Source organism: Nylanderia fulva, unplaced genomic scaffold (genome assembly GCF_048542155.1).
Source record: "Nylanderia fulva isolate GAGA-0341 unplaced genomic scaffold, ASM4854215v1 Scaffold263, whole genome shotgun sequence".
Classification (NCBI taxonomy): Eukaryota; Metazoa; Arthropoda; class Insecta; order Hymenoptera; family Formicidae; genus Nylanderia; species Nylanderia fulva.
This window is the reverse complement of record NW_028190329.1, coordinates 88516-97860: the sequence shown is the minus strand read 5'-3', so window position 1 is coordinate 97860 and position 9345 is coordinate 88516. Positions and strand designations below refer to the sequence as shown.

Below are 9345 nucleotides of genomic sequence, written 5' to 3'. Positions count from 1 at the left end.
ACTTTAGTTTGATTAATTAATAGTTTGTTCAAAAGATCAAGAAAAAGAGTGTTTATCATTTTGCAAAATATACATAAAATATGATTATTTAAACAAAATTAGTTCAATTATATTATAAAACAGTGTTTTAATACGTAGAATCACTTAAATAATGAGGAAAACATGAAATTGTCCAATTCAATAAGTTTTCCCCAGATCCAGTAACTTTGGACAAAAATATGTAAGGCACATTGAGTTACACATCTATATCATGGTTCATGACTGTTCAGTAACTTTGGATACGGAGTGCACTCGCGATTCAACAGATGGCGCGTCGATGTCCGTTTGTCACGTTTATTATTCCCGAGAGAGGAAAACACACTAGGAAAGAGTTTATAACCTCAATATTACGAAGTGTCACCTCGGCGATGCAACAACCCCAAGAATGAACATCTAGGCAATTACGAATTGTCTCAGCAGCACACAACAGGTGCAATGCAAGGCAATGTCACTTTAATTGTCAGTAATAGCAACAATGATAGCAAAAGTTCAAAATGTTCACATATGCATGCTAAACCAAATCAGGTCAATCCTGATTACATTAACATCACTGCATACTGTGAGTTCAACAACAATTAATGAATTTATGAAATATATTAACATTTATAAGTATTGTAAAAGTTAGTATCTTTAAGTGTCTCATATTAATTGATCATATGTATTTCCACAAAGTCAATTGCATGCCAGCAATGCAATGACAGGGAAAATATCCTATCCACGTAGCATGAGGACAGCGCGTATAACCTCAAAGAGGACACCACGCACTATCACACTACAAACGACGGAGTCAATCATTGATGGTACGATTATAAGCTCTCATATAAGCCAGGTATATACACTAGACAATATAAAGTTTAGTTAAAAGTATTATAACTCACTATAAACCAGTTAATTATTATAACTGGTTATCGCTGGGACAGCTTGTGACTGTTAGTGTCACATACAGTTACGCAGCTTTACTATGTATGATTTTATTATTAAAAGAAGTCATTTATTATTATATTTGTATGTTTCAGGCGCACACAAAAGTCTAACAGTGCTAATAAGATCACCAAATATCAAGAATTATCACAGGATAAAGCACAAGACGCAGTCATAGCTGCGAAGAAAATGTTTTTTATCCAAGTTCAATATGTTTAGCGGTGTAAGTATTTTGAAATCATTACACATAATGGATCTATTACTTCGGGAAGAATTACTTTAGATTATTATTAATGATAATTAAAGTGTTTAAGGTTTATAATACTCAGTGTTAGTATTTATGGGCGTAATAATTTATGCTGTTATATAAGATCTGTTTATCACTAGCACAATTTACTTTAATTCTCTGCACACGAAAAAAATAATCGTTCCACTTATCGTCTTATGAAGTTTAATTAGGAAAATTATAAACTTTGGATGTTACTAGTCAATGTTATTGTAGAAATAACTAATAACTGTCAATATTATATATAATATATAGTTACGTAACACAATATATAAAATTATTATTATTAATAAAATGTCATGTGCCTATTATTTGCATATTTCCATACACATGCCCAGAGGCGACAGTGCACGGAATACCAGCAACTGACTCAAAAGCATCACAGAATTAAGGCACTGAGGTACAGATATAAGGAAGTATCACACCGTTAATACTCCGCATGTACCAATAATGTAAGAGCTTTATGTCTATCAGTAATTGTTTATAAAATAATCAATTTGTCCCACATTAGCGTTTTAATTATAATAATTTATGAAAACATATGTAATGTTTCTTTACTAAACGCGTATTTCTTTTGTTCATACGCACAAATAGTAATTATCTCACTTATACGATATTAATGTTATAGAACTTTACACACTAGTTAATAAATTCACGATTTAAGTCTATATTATTATTATTTATGATAGAACGTCTTTTACTGTTTGTTTATGTGCTTTTCTCGACACATATTTCCTTTCACTACATACATATGGTAAATATTTCTAATCAATAAGTCAGTTACATGGTCATTATAGGTCTATAGAGTTATCTTTAGATAACTCTGTGTGCCCATATATATAAACTTTAAACAACCACATATATCACATGTATAAATCACTTATCTTTTGTAGAAAGAGCATCAGGGTGGTGATGGAGAATTGCTTCACATGGATCACCAACAGCTTCCAAAGGGCTCACATGTCGTAGTGCTTTCGCAGGAGTCCAAGTTGATGGGACCAGATTACAGCGTCAAAGGGATGACAGATTCACGCAGTCATGTATCACCATATATTTTTGCACATTTTAACTATCATACTGTTATAAGACAGTTATGATTATCATCACTAACTGGATTTCAGTTTACACACTATTATAAGAGTTTAGCTAACTTAGTAGCGGCATACTCAGTTCTTAATATATCAAAGTTTCAAAAATATTATCAATTTACAAAGGATATTCAATATTTAAAATGTAGTTAATTAACTACCTTTTATCAGTTTATTAATTAATACTAACCAACTAAAAGTTTGTATAATTTTAAAAATCAAATATTAGTTAATCAATTGATATTTTCAGGAAAATATAAGGAAGGAATATTATGTTGCAATCACAGTTTGTGTAAAAAACAACTGCTAACCAATCACTATGTAGTACTTATGCAAATATCTACATTATATTCAAATTGTTAGAATATAAATAGTCTTATCAAAAAGTCTGGTAGGATAATGATTTTTTATTGCATTATCACAACTTATCGAATGACATTTGCTAAATAATCTAGATATTATAAATCATTTGCTCCAGAAAGAAAAAACTTCACTTATCTTGTTGCATTAAGAACTAAGTTACTTACTAAATAATCTAAATGTTGTAGATCATTTATTCAGAGTATACATATATATGAGAACGCATCTATGTCTATAGAACTATAGTCTATAATGTAATACTTATTCAAATCACTTATATTCACTATATTCTTATCTTAAAAGTATAAACAGTCATCAGAATATAAACAGTTTTATGTATCAAGTACAATTCCTATAAAGAATTTTGCCTATTTCACAGGATTCGTGAGGAGGATAAATTATACAAAGTAGCCGCCCATCGATAACTCTAATACCCTAGGAATAAAAGATCTTCTTCAGTTATTTCATAAACTACCTTCTCATGGTAGTTTTAAGTCAGGAATCAATCGACTACGATAGACACATTTAAATGTGTAAGTATGAAGAGTTCACAACCATTGCGAGTTACATGATATATATATGTTCAACTTCAGCAGTTGATTTAGCGACAGGCACTAAACTAATACTGGATTCCTACTTATTTATTCCAGGTAAAAGAAGCAATCAAATCATAGTGAAAGCATCCATATAAAAGGGGCACTAAGATCTTATTTCAATAGCAGTGCACATACTACATATAGAAATACGTGTAACAATATGTTTTTCTAAAGTATTGACACCAATAACCAGCATATACTGCTCAACGTATGTGTTTTAAATTCTGTAATTTGATTTAGCAATAGGAACCAGAACTAATACTAAATTCATTCTCATTTATTGCAGATAGAAGAAGCAGTCCATTCATCACATAGCGAGAAGATACAAACAGTTCGCCATACAGTGACAGTGTCTGATATAAAAGGAGCACTAAAAACCTTAACTAATTTACTCATTTATATATCAATAGTTTCAGCGGATTTTTTCAATTCAGTCTAACTTATTAAATGATATATATATGTTATTATTTGTTAATTAATTGAGTAGAGACACTATATATTAACACTTGGTCATTTAATATTGTTTTCACTATTTATTTAATTCGTAGAGTTATATATCGTCTTAATTAGTCTATATTAATAGATTATTAATTAATAGTTATCCCAAAACTTGTGTAAATTGTAACAACTGTCAAGATCAATTAGATATAAGTAATTTCAATGAATTTTCTTTGTCAATTCAACCCAATTTAATTAAATAGTATCTATATTTTAACTATTTGCTAATTAATTAGGTAAGACACTATGTAATAACACTTAGTTGATTAATATTGTGTACACTGTTTATTTAGTTCTAACAATTCAACCCAATTTAATTGAGCAATGAATATACACTACTGTTTGCTAATTAATTAATTAAATCACTATGTATTAGTACTTAATTATTTAGTATTGTGTTCACTATTTATGTAGTTTATTAAATTATTATTTAATGACTTAATTAACCAAAATTGGTTATCTGTTAGTCAATAACTATCCAAAATTTTATTTAATTAATAATACTTGGTAAAATCATTTATTGTATAACTTAAAAATTCGCGGTTTAACAGTATCGACCAATAACGGATTGCCAGCAGGCAGCAAGCAAGCTGCCAACCCACTTGAGCACGCGCGCACTGCGCAAAGCATATGCGCCGTAGCAAAAACTGCCACGTGCAATTTATTTCGATACACTAATATAGCAAAGAAATATTAAAAATCTATCTAAATTAGATTATAAGCACTTGCACAAGTACGTGTCTATTGTTTATGAGGCAATAAAATGCACTTAGTTTGATTTATTAAGTATTTAAAAGTCAGTATTTGAATGAAAATTACTGAAATTGACAGAGCCAATAAGAGGCTGCTAACATGCACCGACACAATGCGGCCAACCTACTTTTGAGCACGCGAGCGCATTATTCTAGTGTATAATTGTAAAAGTTTAATAGTCAATTTAAACAATAATGAGCGATATTCTCGTTAGTACTCACTACTTAATCACATCAGATCAACATCAAAAACACATACAAGCCGGCCTCTTCTCCAGGAAAAATCCAGAACGGCTCAATAACGATTCCATAAATTTCACACAGGAGAGAGAAGGACAGCAATAATCCAACTTAATAAATTGTCATTTCTAATAAAACGGTTGTATAATGATGTTCAAAACTTTCGTAGACACCAGAAAATAACACAAAGAGTACACCAAAAATAGTTTTCAACGTGTGAAAAATGTTTAAGGTTAATAAATGTATATTACACTGCAGGTCCGTTGGAGCAAGAGAGACAGTGACAGTCAGAGATGAAAACTATTGTTTTCAGCCAAATTAAACAATTCTGTCACTGCAAACTTTCACAGACACTACTTAATGTTAATAGGAATATATTAAAAATATTTTTCCACATGTAGTAAATGTCTAAAGTCCAGAATATACACTTCTAACATAAGTCTATTAGTGTGAGAGAGACATCAATAACCTCAACACAATTTCACTTATTTTGTCTAAAATAGTTTATAAACTAGTCTAAGATTTATGTGTATGATAAAGTTCATTACAACAAAATAATCCAGTTTAAATGCACTTTTAAGTCACTTATCAAGTGTTTAACTACCTGTCAAAAAATCACCAGACAGCCAGAGCACGTGTTAATACTTTGCAAACTTATTTTAAACAAATTAATTGTTTAATCAACTTGCCTCCATTTGCCATTAATCTTAGCACTACAAACAATAATCCAATAATGTTTTTGGCACCCAAAACCGAAAAATAACCACTTTTATAGGTACTTATGTACGGAGCGTACTCAGTGCACGTGCACCGAGAAGATAGTCTCTCGACGGACTCTAGTTGGGGGGACCTAGAGAGGGGGGGCCATGTATCCCCTGCGGGCGGACTTGTCCTTTCGTATGGGTACCTGGCCCCCTCTCACAGACGGGACGTGACGCGTGGGGCCCTCTCACCGGGAGCCAAAGGGCACCAGTGGGAGGGCAACACCGTCCACGGAAGGGGGTTTCTCTCCTTCTGAGAGGAACCCCCTGATGAGGGCTCCCTCAGTGAACCGCCGAACCGGACCACCCTCTTGGGGGTCCGGGGGCTGTGACACTGAGGGGGCGAGGGGCGATGGCTCGAGCGGGAGTTCTCGAGCCATGGCTCCGCCCCTCAAACTCTTTGAGAGGGCGCGGCGTGGGGTCGATGTCGCCCTGCGCCGCAACCGCGAAGAACCCGTACAATGACGGGGGGAGGGTGTCGCCTTCCGCGGCACCCTCCCAAGGAGGAATAAGGCGGGGGGGGGGCGGCTAGACAGCATGGGATACCAGCATCCTGGCCGTCTCCTGTATAACGCCCGTGAAGGACATCCTCTGGGGTTTTAGTGCGGTAGGTCCTGTCCCGGCTCTCCGGCCCGCCGATCCCGACTCTCCGGCCCGCTACGGCGGATCGGCCAGGCGGAGGCGCAGGCCGGCCAGGCGGGGCAGGGAGTCCCACATAACCCCCGCCTCTACCCGGAGGCGGATGGTACCATGAGGTTTCCCCAGAGTAACAAAAAAAAAGGCGGGTGTGTCCCCGCTGTTTGCAGCGCCAGCAGCATTCCTCTCGATTATACGTGGCGGCGGCTATAGCGACCCTGGGCTGAGCGAAGCTCTCCGTCTTGCGCTCTCTTCGCCTCTGAGTGATAGACTCGTACTGAGCGGCCCTGGTGCTTAGGTCACTGCGGCTGGTCTGGTCGGTCAGGGGAACGTACAGCTGGTACTCGGGGTCCGTGTTCTCATAAACCTGCTCGACCTTGTCACGAGTTGTGTACCCGCCGGCTCGACGCATCATGGTCAGTACGGCCGTTGAGTAGGCCTGGAAGGTTTCCCCGAGTCGTTGATGCCGACCTTGAATCTCCCGTCTCATCCGCCGTTGATATCCGGGCGGTAGGAAATGGGTACGGAACGCCTGAGTAAACTGTTCCCAGGTATCCCATTCCTCGTTTGGTTTCGATACTACAGTAGGGCATCGCCCCGTAGTAGCTCCGGCAGACCGGTAATCAGATGGTCGGGGTCGAGACCGTAGCTGACTCGAAGTTCCTCGGTTTGTTCCAGGAAGGCGAGTGGATCTTTGCCATCGAAGAAGTGACCCCATTTTCGGATGTGATTTATTGTTTTCATCCTGTCGGGTACTGGTAGATCCTGGCGAAGTTGTGGTGCTCGGCAGGCCACTGTGGTTTCGCTGCCGCTAGCGTCCTCCTCGTCGGACATTTGGTCATCCCCCAGTTCTATTATTGTTGGCGGCATGATTCCTAGATGTAGGCTCAGGTGTCTCCGAAGGCGTTTCCTAAGCGTGTCCAGCGGAGCGGTCGAGTCAAGGTTGTGTCGCTCTAGCTCCTGGAGTACCTGACTTTTTGTGAGCGAGTGTACCCACGCACTGCTCATTCGGTGATACGCAAGCTGGGCCTACCGTGCGTCAGGTCCCTGTTCGGGCGCCATGTAACGGTGCGGATTTCGGTTCGCCTCGGACGGCTTGCCGGAATCAGGATTCGGGAGCGGAAGGCCAAACTTGCGTACACGGTTTTAACGTTACAAATGGTTTATTCAATTACTATTTACACTATGTACATACTTAACCTAGAAGACGGGCACACTGTTATTCACACGGACTTATTACTAACGCGTGGACGGACGAACAACCCCTCGGTCGTAAAGCCGCGGGCGGCGGCGCGGTGCGCTGCGGGAGAGCCGAATGCCGGGTACCCCCAGGCAGCGGAGGGGTCAAACCCACCTCCGTCGGCCGGACACAGGAAACCGAAGGCCGGGCACTCCCAGGCAGCGAAGGGGTCAAACCCACTTCCGTCGGTCGTAGTAAAAGGAAACCGAACGCCGGGCACTCCCAGGCAGCAAAGGGGCTAAACCCACCTCCGTCGGTCGTACACAGGAACGTCGAACGCTGGGAACTCTCAGGCAGCGAAGAGAGTACTCCCGTCTCCGTCAACTGTCGTAGGATCTGATCTGGGAAGCCTCGGGGACACCCAGAGGCCTGGTGCTAGGGTTAAGATCTGGGACAGGACTGGTGCCGACTCTCCGGACGAGCCGGCTTATATACCGGTGCTGTTCCCCCCACGCGTTTTCTCGCGTGCGGCGGGCATCCCTCCGGAGGGGACGGATCACGCGCCCGGCGGATGGTCGGCTCGGCGCGTCGGGCGGCTGTCAGGCCCGGCGCAATTAGTGACGACCCCTAATGGGTCGTCACAAACTATGTAACAATGTCATCCAATAGAAGCGTGATTATGCAAAATGCAGGCTGGAATAGTCCGACTACTGTGAATGGATACTTTAATTTTTGTATGCCGCTGCACATGTTGCTGGGATTTTGCGAGGATTACAAACGCGTCGTTATTAATGCGCGTCATGAGTTGATCTTAATACGAGCGTGCAACGACAATAATTGTCTGTATGGAGATTCTGCACTAGAGCCTGCGATCAACATATTCAAGATACAATGGCAAATGCTACACGTGTTGTTGAGCGAGATTAAAAAGCTGTCGATGCTGCGCGCTCTGGAAAGCGGACGTTACCTCAGCATGGGTTGCCGCTCGTGGGATCTATACGATTTTTCGCTATTGCAGCGTACGACCAAGCATTCGTGGGCCATTAAGACCGCGACTCGACTGGAGAAGCCGCGATATGTAATTTTTGCCCTGCAGACAGAGCGAAAAAACATCATGTCCGAGAATACAAGCCGATTCGACAATTGTAAATTAACCAACGTGAAACTCTATCTGAATTCGGAATGTTATCCGTACGACGATATAAATCTGGATTTTGATAGAAGCAGATTGACCATCTGTATGACACGTATGCACGTTTCTGCAAAAATTATTACGGATACGAGTATCTCGAGCCGAGCTTCACCGTTTCGTTATTTCTACGTCACGGTCCGTTTGTGATTATTGATTGTTCTCGACAAAACGAATCGGTCAAGAGCGCAACGGTGGATGTGAGATTAGAGTTTGAGTGTAAAGAGAATATACCTAATAATACCACAGCATATTGTCTTATCATGCACGATCGCGTGATCCAATACAACCCGTTGACCAACGTTGTGCAAAATCACTTAAAAATGTTTACACAACTACGCGTGTGAGAGAGGGGGAGGAGAATACATAATCAAGATGATGTGAGATGTCTGAAGAATATCGTAATACCTCTCGACTGACTCACATCGAAGAGATCATGTCTGCACCAACGTTTGTCGACCTGCAAGGATTTATCCTATATAAACGATTTATTGTGAAGGAAGCGGCAACCTGAGAAGAGGATATATCCTGTCGCACTATTTCTTCGCATGCCCTGTGCCATGGAGCGTGCTTATAAAGTCGAAAAGGCGTCAGGCCTCGTGGTTAACTCAGCATCATCACGGCTTACAATGGGAGGATTATAATGTTCCATACGGCATGGCTCAGCGCTTGATCACGGCAGCTATTGTTGGCATAAATGAACAAGAAGACGATGAAGAAGAGTCCTCTCTCGTGCATGTAAAAAGACTCGAAAAACAAGAATGGCTTGCCGAAATAATAGACGATGCGAGCAGCGGTT

General features: G+C 40.1%; 1 long non-coding RNA gene across 6 annotated transcripts; it reads left to right on the top strand.

The window, feature by feature from the left end:
* Positions 1–329: 329 nt before the first annotated feature.
* Positions 330–3951, top strand: LOC146722855 (uncharacterized). 6 transcript variants are annotated; one of them, XR_014924900.1, is made up of 8 exons: positions 332–598; positions 712–868; positions 1056–1183; positions 1585–1698; positions 2140–2286; positions 2585–3227; positions 3345–3498; positions 3577–3951. It is a non-coding gene; the product is annotated as an uncharacterized LOC146722855 (long non-coding RNA). The 6 variants fall into 6 exon arrangements; XR_014924899.1 differs by having other exon boundaries at positions 333–598; positions 2140–2725; positions 3074–3227; XR_014924901.1 differs by having other exon boundaries at positions 337–598; positions 3074–3227.
* The last annotated feature ends 5394 nt before the right edge of the window (positions 3952–9345 follow it).